This window comes from Cryptomeria japonica, chromosome 5 (assembly GCF_030272615.1).
Source record: "Cryptomeria japonica chromosome 5, Sugi_1.0, whole genome shotgun sequence".
In the NCBI taxonomy this organism is placed as follows: Eukaryota; Viridiplantae; Streptophyta; class Pinopsida; order Cupressales; family Cupressaceae; genus Cryptomeria; species Cryptomeria japonica.
Window position 1 is genome coordinate 49472173 of NC_081409.1, and position 13419 is coordinate 49485591.

General features: G+C 32.0%; 1 pseudogene; it reads left to right on the forward strand.

Annotated features, from left to right (window-relative positions):
- The first annotated feature begins 371 nt into the window (after nucleotides 1-371).
- Nucleotides 372-13419, forward strand: part of LOC131040060 (agamous-like MADS-box protein AGL11) — a 90819-nt pseudogene continuing 77771 nt past the window's right edge.

Consider the following 13419-nt stretch of genomic DNA (forward strand, 5'->3'; position numbering starts at 1 on the left):
GAAGTTTTCAAGAACGAATCTGCAGTTTCTAATATACTTTTAAACCTTTCGCTATAATTACTCCTGAAGTTGGGGGCCGCGTTCACATGGGCGAGTAGACAAATCGCCTTTAAAAAAAGTCGTATCCATACTTCTCCAACAAACTAGTGATGGCCTGCAGAGTAGCATTTTATTCTTCAAATCTTGTTTCGTGAGTACCGAAGGAGAATTAGATCTCCTTTTAGCAGTTGACCCTTAACAAATACAATTTATGTAATCTGTATACAAGGTTAGATTAAGTCGACAATACTTGTTAGGATTGTATGACCGATATTAGGGTTTCGATGTCTTGATTTGAATCTTGGCTTGGAGGAGACTTTTACAAGTCATCAATGGGGCGAGGGAAGGTTCAGCTGAAAAGGATGGAGAATAGGATCAACAGACAAGTTACTTTCTGTAAGAGAAAGAATGGGTTGTTGAAGAAGGCCTGCGAGCTGTCTGTGCTGTGTGATGCAGACTTGTCTCTCATCATGTTTGCCCACAGTGGGAAACTCTATGAATTTTCCAGTACAAGGTACACGATTTTTTTCCTACAATACTTCATTCATGAAACATTCTTTTATGATATTATTATTTCATGTAGAAGATTTGCTTATGGGCAAATGTTTATGATTTCAAGTATCGTAGATTATATCCATCCTTGGGATCAAGTCATCTAGATATAAATCGTGTAGATGTTGCAGTTGATTGAACAAATGGTTCTATTATAGGAGGAGTTATTGTCCCAACAGGAAGCAATCACTACAGCTTGGCTTTTTACACAAATTAAAGAGAAACACATGGTAGTTTTTCCATGAAATGAAATCAATGTGAATGCTAAAACTATACTATACAGATAATGTCTTCTTCTATGTTGACTCTTCTCTGAACATATTATAGTAAATCGCAGCTGCACATGCCATTCAGCTTTCAAACCTTTAGTGGAATATATCTCCAAATCTTGGTGAGCCACAACATATTAACACTAATTGAGATATTGTTTGGTAACATAACTTTGACATGTGTAGATGAAGAAAACCAATTCAAAACAATTTTAAAAATATGGTTAGATCATAACTTTATCAAAATCCCGAAGCAAAGAAGTACAAAACCGTTATCGAGTCCCCCAATCAACAACAAATTGGTGCCTACATTCCAGAAAAACAAAGCAATGAGTCAAATCAATGTACCAGGCATACTCTCTAAAATCGAAATGTGACCGAATGAAGATTTCAGCGATACAACATTCAATAACTTCTCCTTTTACAAGTATTCTAATCACATTACAAATCTAGCTACCAAGTCTTCTAGTCACATTACAAATCTAGATAGGAAACACTAGCACTGAATTAACTGTAGTACAATGTTTGGAGATTAAGTCAAACATTTTTTGTTACCCTTTTGGAATGGACACTGTTCGTTCATCGCTCCTCTTTATGCCCACTTATTGTCATGCATTCTTGCCCATCATCCGTCTGAGACTAATTAGAGTATTGTCATCATTCTTCCATTTTGTTGCGTTTCTGCAAGAGGAAGAATATGCAAGTAATCCTTGTGCGTTCTTGCTTTCTCTGACATCATTATACCTTAACTGCAATTTCGTCTGAGTTCTTTGATCTATTCATTTAATGCCTGTGTCGAGGAGTTTGGTTGAAATCTTTTACTGCCTGGGATTCTCTGGTCTCTTATCTTTTGATGTACATTTTGGAAATAATCTACTTTTATTTTAGAATGTCTGAGATATCTAATCTATTTAAATGATAATTATTATCTGATTTAATGATTAAACAATCAATAATTATAACTAACCGATAAAATAAATTGTATTAATAAATACTTATATCTAATAAACCTATATCAATCTAAGCACGATAATAATGGGGCTAGGGGTCGTTCCCTCTCTTCACCAACAGAAAAACTGGTAGATACCATGTCTGTCCTACACTTCCAGAACCCTATTAGACAGCTATCACAATCTCATGATAGATATCTATATATAATCAATAAATGTATAGATAGATAAGTATATGTAAATAAGAACTTCATGTTCCTTAGGTCTCTTTAAACTCCTTTATAACTAAGTTCGTTAATCAGCTTATATCGCTTCCTAAACTATGATAGCTAGCATTTCCTACCAGTAGATTCATGGCAATTTTTTAATTTCTCTTTTATCTTTATCGATGTTGCTTTTGTCTTGAGTAATTTTCTATGATCTGTTATTCGTTGAGATCTTTCCCCTCATTCTTGAAAACCTTCACCTTTTGCAAAGTTTTCTCGTTCACCACCCTGACTTGGGAGGTGTTTTCATTGTCAGCTTTTGCTTCAATGATATTGTCTGATTTTTCATTTATTCGTTTGGCTAATTTCTTATCTTAACGCTTTTCTTATTAACAAAATCGTATTTAAGGCATTCATTCCTTTGTTTCTTTGTGTTACTATTCTGGTTTTCTTTCTTTCTTTGAAACGTTTGCCGTTAGTTTCCTAGCATTGTACAAGTTCTTAGCTACGTGAGGAAATAATTAAGTAAATGTAGAAAATCAGCTAACAACTTTTTATTAATCTTATTTAAATGTTTAGGAAATAAATAGATTATATAGTAAATGTGTAAATATATTGTATTATAACTATATAGGCTTCAAATAATACTTTCAAATCGTATACCAAATAGATAAAATCAGCCAAAATAATTATAAGAAACTATAAGTCAAAATGTAATTCAAATATACAAGTAAATGCAGAAAATCAGCAAACTGCTTCTCAGTGATCTTATCCAAATGTTTAGAAAATGAGCGAATTACAAAGTAAATCTACAACTATATTGCATGGAAGCCTTATAGGCTTCAAATAACACTCTAAATCAGATACAAAATAGATAAAATTAGTCACAATAACAAGAAGAAATTAAAACCCAGAACACTCCCCCTCATACATCCTACTACAAAATTGGTTCCTTAACCTTAATCCTGCAACAAGATTCAACATGGCTTCATGTCATAAGACTGAAATCTATCCATTATCGTATTTCTCCATTGTCAATTTTGCTATCTCGTCAAAGAAAAATTTCTTCACCTCAAACTTCCCAGAAATCTAAAACTGAAAATCCTAAAAAGAATATTTAAATTTATCTTTTAACCACCATAGTAACTAAACTTGAGGTTTGGTAAACCTCAAAAGGTCATGTCCAAATAAGGGAAAGGCATATTTTCAACATATAAATTTTCTTCAAAGATTCTAGATTCTTTGTCACCTACACATCTAAACCTGCCAAGAATGTCAATCAACTATGCCATTAACTCCACTCAATAGGACCTCAAAATATAAATTGTTCAATATCTCATTCTTGGGTGCTTATTTTTGAATATTTATCATTAAGGAAAGTATCTTAGATTCAATACAAGTTGTAACTCTTGTTTCCCATACCCAAAAAGGAATATTCTAGATTTGAGGCTAAATATGTCGATTTCAAATTTGAATCCCCTATCCACCATAGATGCTTTGCATCAGACATTGAAGACAACTGGAAATGTTCCATGTGTGAAGCTCATAAATATAGATGATTTGGTTATCCACTATTTTTATTTTCCATAATCAAGGCCTTACAAAGCCTCAACAAAACATTTTTTTGGAAAACCTCAAGTTTTACTCATGTAAAATGCCTCACATGCTATGATCTATTTGAAAAACCCTCCTACAACACTTGTAAACTACCTCACATTAAGAAATCCATTTATAACTATAAGAACTTTTTCTCCTCAAACCCTTCGAATAATCTTTCTTGAAACTACTCAATAACTCATTCTTGGGTGCCCATTTTTTAATATTTAGCATTAAGGGAAGTATCTTTGAGTTAAGGCAAAATGTAAATCCTATTTTCCATGCCAAAAAAGGAATATTCTAGATTTGAGGTTGAATATACCAATTTCAAATTTGAATAACCTATCGACCATGGATGCTAATGCATAAAAACCTCACCCCGTTATTCAACATGAATATTCTAACCTCTTATAGGTTAACCTCTTTAACATAGAGGCAAGGTTGATATCCCAATTCGCTTTGACTACACAAAATACACTTATCACTAGACAAACACATCATTTAATAGTGAGGACATAAATTAGAAATTATATTATTGTAATCACAATCACCATATCCAAGAAGAGTTATATTCTAATGTAAGCCATGTAAGGTTTAAGTGACTACCTCGTAAGAATGAACAACAACTATTATATAGAACAATATATAGTTGGCATCCCTTACTGCACTAAGCGCATGTATTAGTGTGCAATTCATACTCAAGACATATAGAGATAATATATCATTTATATTTTCATATTAAGATTTATATTCAATAAATGAATAATGATATTCTTAACCCTCTAATGTTTTCTACCTTATGATGTACCAATACTCATATATTACTCTCAATTCATTATCTATATAATATTCACACTCACCACAAATAATTAATTATAATCTCAATTGTTAACAATAAGATAATAGTAGCAAGGCAAATGCAGCCTAATTGGGCTTCAACTCACTATCTGTGGAGGGCATATAAAGGTGTGTCTTGAAAGTGATTTATTAAATATTATCAATTGCCTGACCAAAAAGATGCCTCCCAGTCGGACTATCAAGCATTTAACTCAAGATTGCTTTGTAATGATTTCCAAGCTAGAAGATATCCACATAACCCATGTTTTTTGGGAAGGCAATATGCCTACAGACTATGTGGCCAATTTAGGAGTGGGTTATGGTAATATTTAGAGGTGGATCGTAGGGGAAATATTCCCATTACACTTGTATGAGCTGAAACGAAGAGATGTTGAAAATCTCTCACTCCCAATAGGTGAATATTAATGACCATTATGTGCCAAATGAGTAAGGTTATTTTTTTAATAAGTGTAATCGATACAAAGATTGGGCATCCAGAGTGTTCTTAGCCACCTAGTTTTGTGTTGCCTAGTTTAGGCTTGACATTAAAACTATGAACATTCAAATTTGCAAGGCAAATTTGAATATGGGGGTGATAAAATAGAATGGAGCCGTCTTTGTGCCAAAAATGGGTACAAAAAAAGGAGTTATGGAATAAAATATCAAATGGTGGTCTTGCACCTTACCTCATGAAATTGAATGGTCAAGGTCCTAGGATGATAGATGAGTTTGTGAAGGGGTGGAGTAATTGCATCCTCAACACTTTTGGAGCTGAATTCAAAGTTGATGAGGCCTTTATAGCTGAAATTATTGGTCTGCAAATGGGAGGTAAAAAGTTTTACAGAAGGTGGAAGGCACCGAAATAAGCTCTATCTATCTTCTTCGACAGATAGAGCAAAAGGGATAGGGTGAGGAAAATGGCGGATGAGGTCTATAACAAAAAGGATATCTTGAGTCTCTGGATGGACATGGCGGAGGTTATAATGAGGTAGGTCACTCTAGATGGCCATTATGCTAGTATTTTTTCCTATCACTTCACCATTTTAAATTATTTTAGGCATGATAGGAAAATTTATTTTCCCTTTTATCTACTATCTTCCTTAGAGCATAGCCTTTAAAATCATGCCAAAAATAGTGAAAACCCTATATTACATGAGGTATTGATTCTTCTTATCATGGAATATACCAAAGTGCATGAGGTCAAAACCTCTCCTATCCAAAAGATTGATAACAACTATATTTCCTTGAAAAAACATATTTATCAAGTGGTATCAAACACCGAAATTGATGAGAAAGAGTTGGGTAAAATGGCCATGGACTGGTGATACCTTCAAGTGTCTAACAACCTAGATTATTGCCCCATGGAAGATGTGGAACCCTCAGAGAAGGCTACCCTTGGTACCAATAGTAGTAGAAAAAGTAAAACCTTCCCCAGACCTCCTGCTAAAAAGTTCAATACCCTCCCTCCAATCCCCAAGAGCTGGGCCCTAATAGTTCTAAAAAGAAAAAAGTGGGGAAAGTGGTGGACAGAAGAGGTAAAGGGGAAGATGAGGTCAAATTAGATATTCTCATGAATGTTGACCAGGTGGACCCTGGAGATAATAAAAGTGAGGAGGTGAACATTGAAGTTCTCCTACTTAATTCTTCCAATTGCCAGGAAAAGTGTTTATGTTGGGTTATTAGTGAAATCCTATTTTTAAAATAGGGTATCAAAGATATAATCAATATTTTCATAGAGAATCTGATGCTGGAAAAAACCAACAAGCTCCTAAAGATAACTCAAAAGCTAACCGATGATGTGAGCGCTATGAAAATTGAGCATGAGGCTATAATTCCCAATCTAGAGAAGGGGATGGACGATTTGAAGAGTAAACTCAGGGGTTTGGTGGAAATTAGTGAACATGCCGTGAACAACAGTGTAGAGGGTCTCAAAAAGGTGAATGAGAATATCTCTGCTCAAAAATCCTAGCCACTTAGAAGTTTGCAACCCTCAACCACCAAGTCAAAAAAGAAGAATCTAGACCTAAATTTATAGGGTGTGAATATGCAGGTGTCCATTGGACCTTCCACCAAGATAAGAAGTAGGAGCTAGGAGAAAGGTTCGACAAGATTCATAATGTAGGATCTTGAAGAAATAAATAAAAATATAATTCAGATTACTCTTGAGATCATGAAAGCTCTTGGATAGTTCCATGTAACTAGTTTTTTGGTTGTTTTCCTGGGTTTTTTTTTTCTTTCTTGTTGGGCTCTATTGGGTGTTTCAAATGTTTCTATTACCATTTGGCTACTTTTCTTAAACTGGTTTGCTACTGGTTCGCCTTTTTCTCGATTTGTCGTAATAAAAAACAATAAGATAATTGTAGATATCTTACCAAATGATTAGAGATGGTTTTTAATCCATCTCATTGAATTAAATGATATAATTAGATAATATTTTGATACAACTATATTACCTTCCCTTAGTTCACATGATAGTTAAAATATTGTGATTTTCATATTTAATATGTGTATTGTCATCATGTAGCTATATAAAGCTTATTATCCAAAACCAAGGGTGGATTATGCAAAAGTGTCAACTTATAACAATATTAAAAATTATAATGAAGTCCCTTTCAACTTAATTGTTAAGTATCCATAAGCCAAATCACATATAAATGATAGTTAGCTTATCATACTATGGTAACGTTAATAAGTGCTCAAGCTTACTATAAATATATATAAAGTTGTGTATACATTATTGCCCACTTGTGACATCAAACTTCCAATTGAGACTCAAATATCACTTCCCTTTATCTAATTTCTACCATACAATAGAAATTGATGATATAGAATCCTTAAGGGAATATGTCCAATTTATCATGTTTATTTACTCACAAATGATTTCTCACGTTTAATCGATCCTAAGATGATATCATTTAATTTGGAGTTCAAATAGTAATAAATAATCATAGTGGCACTATATAATGGAATGATAACCCATCATTAATCAAATTAAGTCCTTGATTATTAATAACAAACATATCCCAAGTGTATGTTAGATTATATCCTTTAGTAAGATATCAACAATCAATTACCTATAGTTGTAGCCTCTATTTTGGTACATTTATTTCAATATGAATTAAATTGCAATATAAGCCAATTCAAGATAGTATTTCTTTTTCTAGTCACTAGAATAATTTGACAAAGACACGATATTTAGATTGAAATACACTATCCATCTAAACTAAGATTTTCCACAAAATATATGTATGAATAATTATAGAATATTATCACACTTGTGTGAAATTGTATCATGTATTTTCCAACTAAATTATACCATACCTATGTCGCAAAAGCATAAAAATTTAAGTTTGAAAAGTAAATATTGCAGTATAGATCTCAGCTATAATCCATATTTTTAAGTCTTAAAATTAAAGTTTAAATCTTACCCCAGATAATGTTCTAGAAGTAAAGTTATGGTATGATATAAGGCCTTGGGCCAATCTAATTTGAGGTTACAAGATCGATTGCCATGAAATTTATACTATTAATCCACTAAGAACAACGCAACCATATGCTCAAATCACTTAATGGGTTACTTGATCAAAATAAGTTAATGAAAAAGAACAAAATCAAGAATTGAGATACATTCTCCAACCTCTTTAATAAATCCCTCTTGCCCTTTCTACAAGAATGATTAGTTAGAGAGAGATATAAAGCCATCCCTCCATCATCCTCTTCATTTTTCCTCACATCCTTTAAAAGAAATATTTAATTTTGTTGAGTATTCTCTACTTTTTCTAGTTCCTTTGACTCCCCATGTATGGTCGAAGATGGTTGTAGTTGGCAGGAATGTGACAACTGTGAAATTTAAAGAGGGTCCAAGTTATAAAACCAAAATAAACTTGAAAAGATACTATGAAGAGATAAAAAAATATGAAAAACTTGTTATAACTTGAGTAATATCTTCTACTCTCAGACACTAGAAGTGATAGAGAGTTGAAATAATCATTGAATTTAAGGTGCCTTATGAATGTGTTTTACATTTTATTTGTTAACTTTTCAAACCATTTTCCTGTAGCCATTTTATTATTATTTTATTAATGCATCATGTTGATTTAATTGTGAAGATTTATAGAATTATTTCAAAACTATTTTTTCCTATCAATTAAATTTTTTTCTAAAAGTAACTAAAAGAAACTTTTTTCTTTAACACTATTCCAATCAACTCATTTAAATTTTAAAGTGATCATATTATTTAATTAATTTGGTAGACATTCTTATACTTTCTTTCTAGGTCTTCCAAATGATGCATTTTTTTTCAAAGGTTAACACCACAAGAGTTTTCATTTTTCATTACATTTCTAGACTATTTGTGCTATTTCAAAAGAAGAAAATGGCATGATGTTGACATCTTTCTTATGATATAAGATTATAATGTGCCCTAATTTTCCAATTAAAATGGTTTATATAGTCAAGTTCCTCTTTTGATTTCATATTTTCCCTAACCATTCTCCTCATCATTTCTAAAAGGCTATTTGATTCTTCTACAAAATTTCTAGTTGTAATTATTGTTCTCGTAGATATGTGATCTATTCCTTTGTAATTGTTTTTATAGAAGTAAATACCAAATGTAATGATTTCTTTCAATTTATATATTTTTTAATTTTTTTCTAGATATTTCTTCCATTATTTTTTATTATTAATATAAATTTATTATTTTATCTTTATAATAGCTATGAAATTTGTATGTTTATATTAATTTTTATAAAATCTTAGGTTTATGTTTAATACAATTATTCATCAACATATCTTTTTTTTTTTTATTAAGTATCATAGAATCACAAAGTTCATTTTTTGCTCATTTGAGCATCCACGTTACAAACTTATTACATACTAGCTCCTTTGGAGCACCAAACTAGAAATAGCAATTGGAAGACCAAGAGTCACAACTTAGAAATCCACTTTAAACAACCAATGGAAGACCAAGAGTTACAACTTAGAATTCTACACAAAGGTGTCCCTCATGGGAGTTGAACTTGGGTCTCCACATTGAGAACTCAATGCTTTAACCAACTAAGCTCAATCCCTTAGACAACATATCTTATTTTTTTTAAATGTTGGGTCTATATATTCTTAAACATTTATTTTCTATATTAATATTATCACTTTATTGTTTTAGGTTGATTCTATAACACGTAGAATCATTCTATACCACATAAAATTGATCCAAATTCAAAATATAAACATTTGTGGTTCCTAACACTTTCATTATAATCATTATGAATTGACATGTTCCATTCATATGATTAATTTCTACGTTTATGGAACCCACCACACTATAAGTGCTAAAAAACTGCAAAAACAAGGGATAATAGATGTGGCAAGGATCTGAATCTCTAGTTACAATACCAATTTTTTAGCTACAAGGCCTAGAACTAGTTTGTAGTAATGAAAGGCATGCTACAAGGATATAGTTCATAGTACAAGAAATATAAATAAGCTACAAATAATAAACACAAGATACAAAAATGCACCTAGAAGACAAAAAAAAATTTGAAATCAATGCTACAAGAATTTTTAATCACACATTAACATCTCATAAAATAACGAAAATCTCATAGACAACAAAATTTTTTTTTTTTTCTAAATAGCATACATCATAAAATCATAACATTCACAAGAACACACAATCCAAGATAGAAAATAATTTTAAAGAGAAATATTTTATTTCTTGTATCCCAAAAAATAAATGCATCTATAATCATTTAAACTTAGTTAAATTAATTTTAAAAACTAGATCAAAATATGTGATTCCTCTATTCTTCCTTCTTGCTATTTAACTTCACATGCTCCTTTACTTATTTATATCATCCTTTTCTCTCTTTTTTTGGATTTTCTTTTCTATTCAGATTTTTTCCTCACTGTTTTCCCTTGCTACTATGCATAAATGAGCCTATACATGGGTAATTGTTGTCTTAGATAGTCAAAAAAGTAAAATTTAAAATTTAAAAACATAATAACTCACACATGGGAAGAGAAAATATATGGAAAAGCAAGCGTAAATATGATGCCACTACATCAAACTAGTGAGGGGTGTAAAAATTTGAGAGCTCCTTCTAATTGAGTAAACCTTTGCGTTGTTAAATTTTTATAACCCTATTACTATAGATCAACAACTTTATTTGTTACTAGTTGACTAGAGTGACTCTAACTCTATTAAGATTAACCTAGCAGCATCTTTCTTTGTACTATTCTTCTATTTTACTAGATATTCATGGTATTCTTTTCCCCTAGTCCTTCTAACCACTATAGAATAAAAAATACATTCAATATCCTCTCATTCTCTCTCTAGTAGTTGTTACATCAATATTTTTGTGTTGTCAAATTACTTGTCATTGATATGAAAGGTGTGTATTTGTTGTGAAAAAATATAAATGAAGTATGGATTGGATAAGAACTCAGCTTAAGAACAATAAATTGTTTTGAATCAAATGAGATTAATGATAAATATTATACATACATCCATGGATATGTTGAAGAGCACATGCAAAGGTCTAGTTGTTGAATTAACCACAATGTATCAACCATAATCGTTTAATGTTTGATTTTGGCCAACCTCTCTAATATTAAATCAGATACATTGGAGGACATGCCTTGAACCATGTTTAGAGCCCAAGTGGGATTTTTTTAAAAGGTAAAAATAAATAGTAAAATTAGTCTAACCTCCTTGTTGTTTTTCGTCAATCTTGAGGAATGAAGAAATAGAATAAAATAAAACTGGCTTAAGCTAGCCTTATAAATATGGGTGACCACTTTGGTGAAGGGTAATATAAATAAATAAAAGACTATCCTTGTCAACCTATGAGGCATTAATATTTGAGTTATGGATACTACCCCACAAGTCCAAGAATCATTTGCAAGCACAATGCCTATCACAAAGAAATTGTAATAACCCACCTTAATTAACCCAACAAAATTGACCATTCTTTTTTTTTGTTTAATTTAATCATTGTGTTTGATTTAATCGCATACTCTGGGCATCCATCCCTTTGGATTAGGCATTCATCCATCCGGGATGAGCATCTAACCATACAGGCTAGGCATCTGTCCATACGGGACATAAGATTTCATCTATCCAATACAGGATAGGCATCTACCCATATGGGGTAGGCATCTATCCAATTAGGATAGGAGGTGCTCTGGCCAGAGACTTAGACTCATCGGGAGCATTCGGGTCCTAAGCCACACACTAAATACTACACTCTTCTAACAAAAGTGCACCGAGGTCGTTGTCCTTAGGAGTAATTAAATAACATAATTCAAACTTGAATTCTGCCTCGGGAAGTCAAGCGAATCCATACAGGATTCCTTCTGAGTATGCATTGAATTACTTTTTCCACTTTATTATGCTTATCTTTCAAATTAGGATTCTACTCAACCCTTCTCTTACCAAGCCTAGACCCCACCCATGAACACCTGAGTACTAGGAACAACTCCATCAAAAGATTGCCTACATACCAATTTCGGCATGGGATCAAGGTGTAAAGTATGTAGTTCTATTTTCTACTCTATGGTTTGATGTAAACTGATTAGTGGGTACGCAACCCTTTCTAGGGTCAATGTCCTAGATAGTTTCTCTATGGTTGCTACCCACGATGGTAGCACTTAAACAAAGGCTCAAGATGGCCTATTATTTGTGGCCTAAAACAACTACATCCTAACACCTATCATAAGCGTCACCCTTGACCAAATTGTCAATCACCAATATCTCTACAAGATTAAATCAATTTCATAAAAGCATTTTTACTTAATCAACCCAAAAGGGGATTTACTATGGTTTAACTCAATGGATGTAAAAGTCATTTAAGGATTATCTTGTTAGATTATCGATCCAAGGGGGATTACCCGCCCTTTGGATTTTAACTTCCAAGTGTCCCTTATTACTCCCTGACGATTTATAGGGACGATGCCACAGATGTCATTGATGTAGCTTTATTAGGCATTAAGTGCAGTATTTCAACACAACAACATTACTCGTAAGCGTGACCCAGAGGCACTATATATACCGAATGCTACTAGGTTTTGGTTTCCATCTTCCTTTATTTAGTTTTCTAAGTAAGAGCTATGAAAACATCATACTTTGAAAACAATAACTAATTGAACGTGTATAATTAGACATTGCAAAGCTCAATTAATTGAATTAACTACTTGATGAATTACATGGAATAAAAACCATAACTAAAATTATTTATTATTTAAAACTTGAAATATAACTTGCATAATAATGACAATTAGGAAACTTGCATAATAATAATTAAGAGTATAACTTACATGAAGATGAAGGAAATGTAACTTTGTCCTTAATAAATGCAAATTAAAGTATAAGTAATTCGCATGAAACATGCAAGGTTGAGAAATGTGTTGATTTATACCATGAGAAAAATCACTTGCAGAGCCACTGGTCCGAAAAATAGCAACTCGCTTAGACATTTGGTTTGAATTATATTAATATGAATTAATTGCTACATGCCAACTAAGTGCTCCAATGGGTCTTAAATAGGTTGAATGAATCGAATTATAACATATGATATAATATAACTTACAATTATAAAATTTTCTATAGATAAATTAATTATGAATTTACTAGACAATAATCCCCAATATCTACAAATTTTTCTAAGTTAAATTTAATAACTTAAAGTTTATGCTAAGGAGAAATATTAACAATTTCTAAATTGCAACTTATACATTTATATTTATATAAAAAAAAAAAAACCTAAAAAAATAAATATATAAAAAACAAAGAGGCAATTTTTTTTTTTGTTTGAAGGGATAGTGGGGAGTGGGGCCCATGGGTCCCATCACCACTGCTACTCTACGGAAACAAGCCCGTAGTGATGAGGGGACCCCGTGGTCCCCTCCACTACCCTGTGGCCACTGCCGTGACAATAACTGCAACATTAATGTATTTTAACATTTGAAATAAAT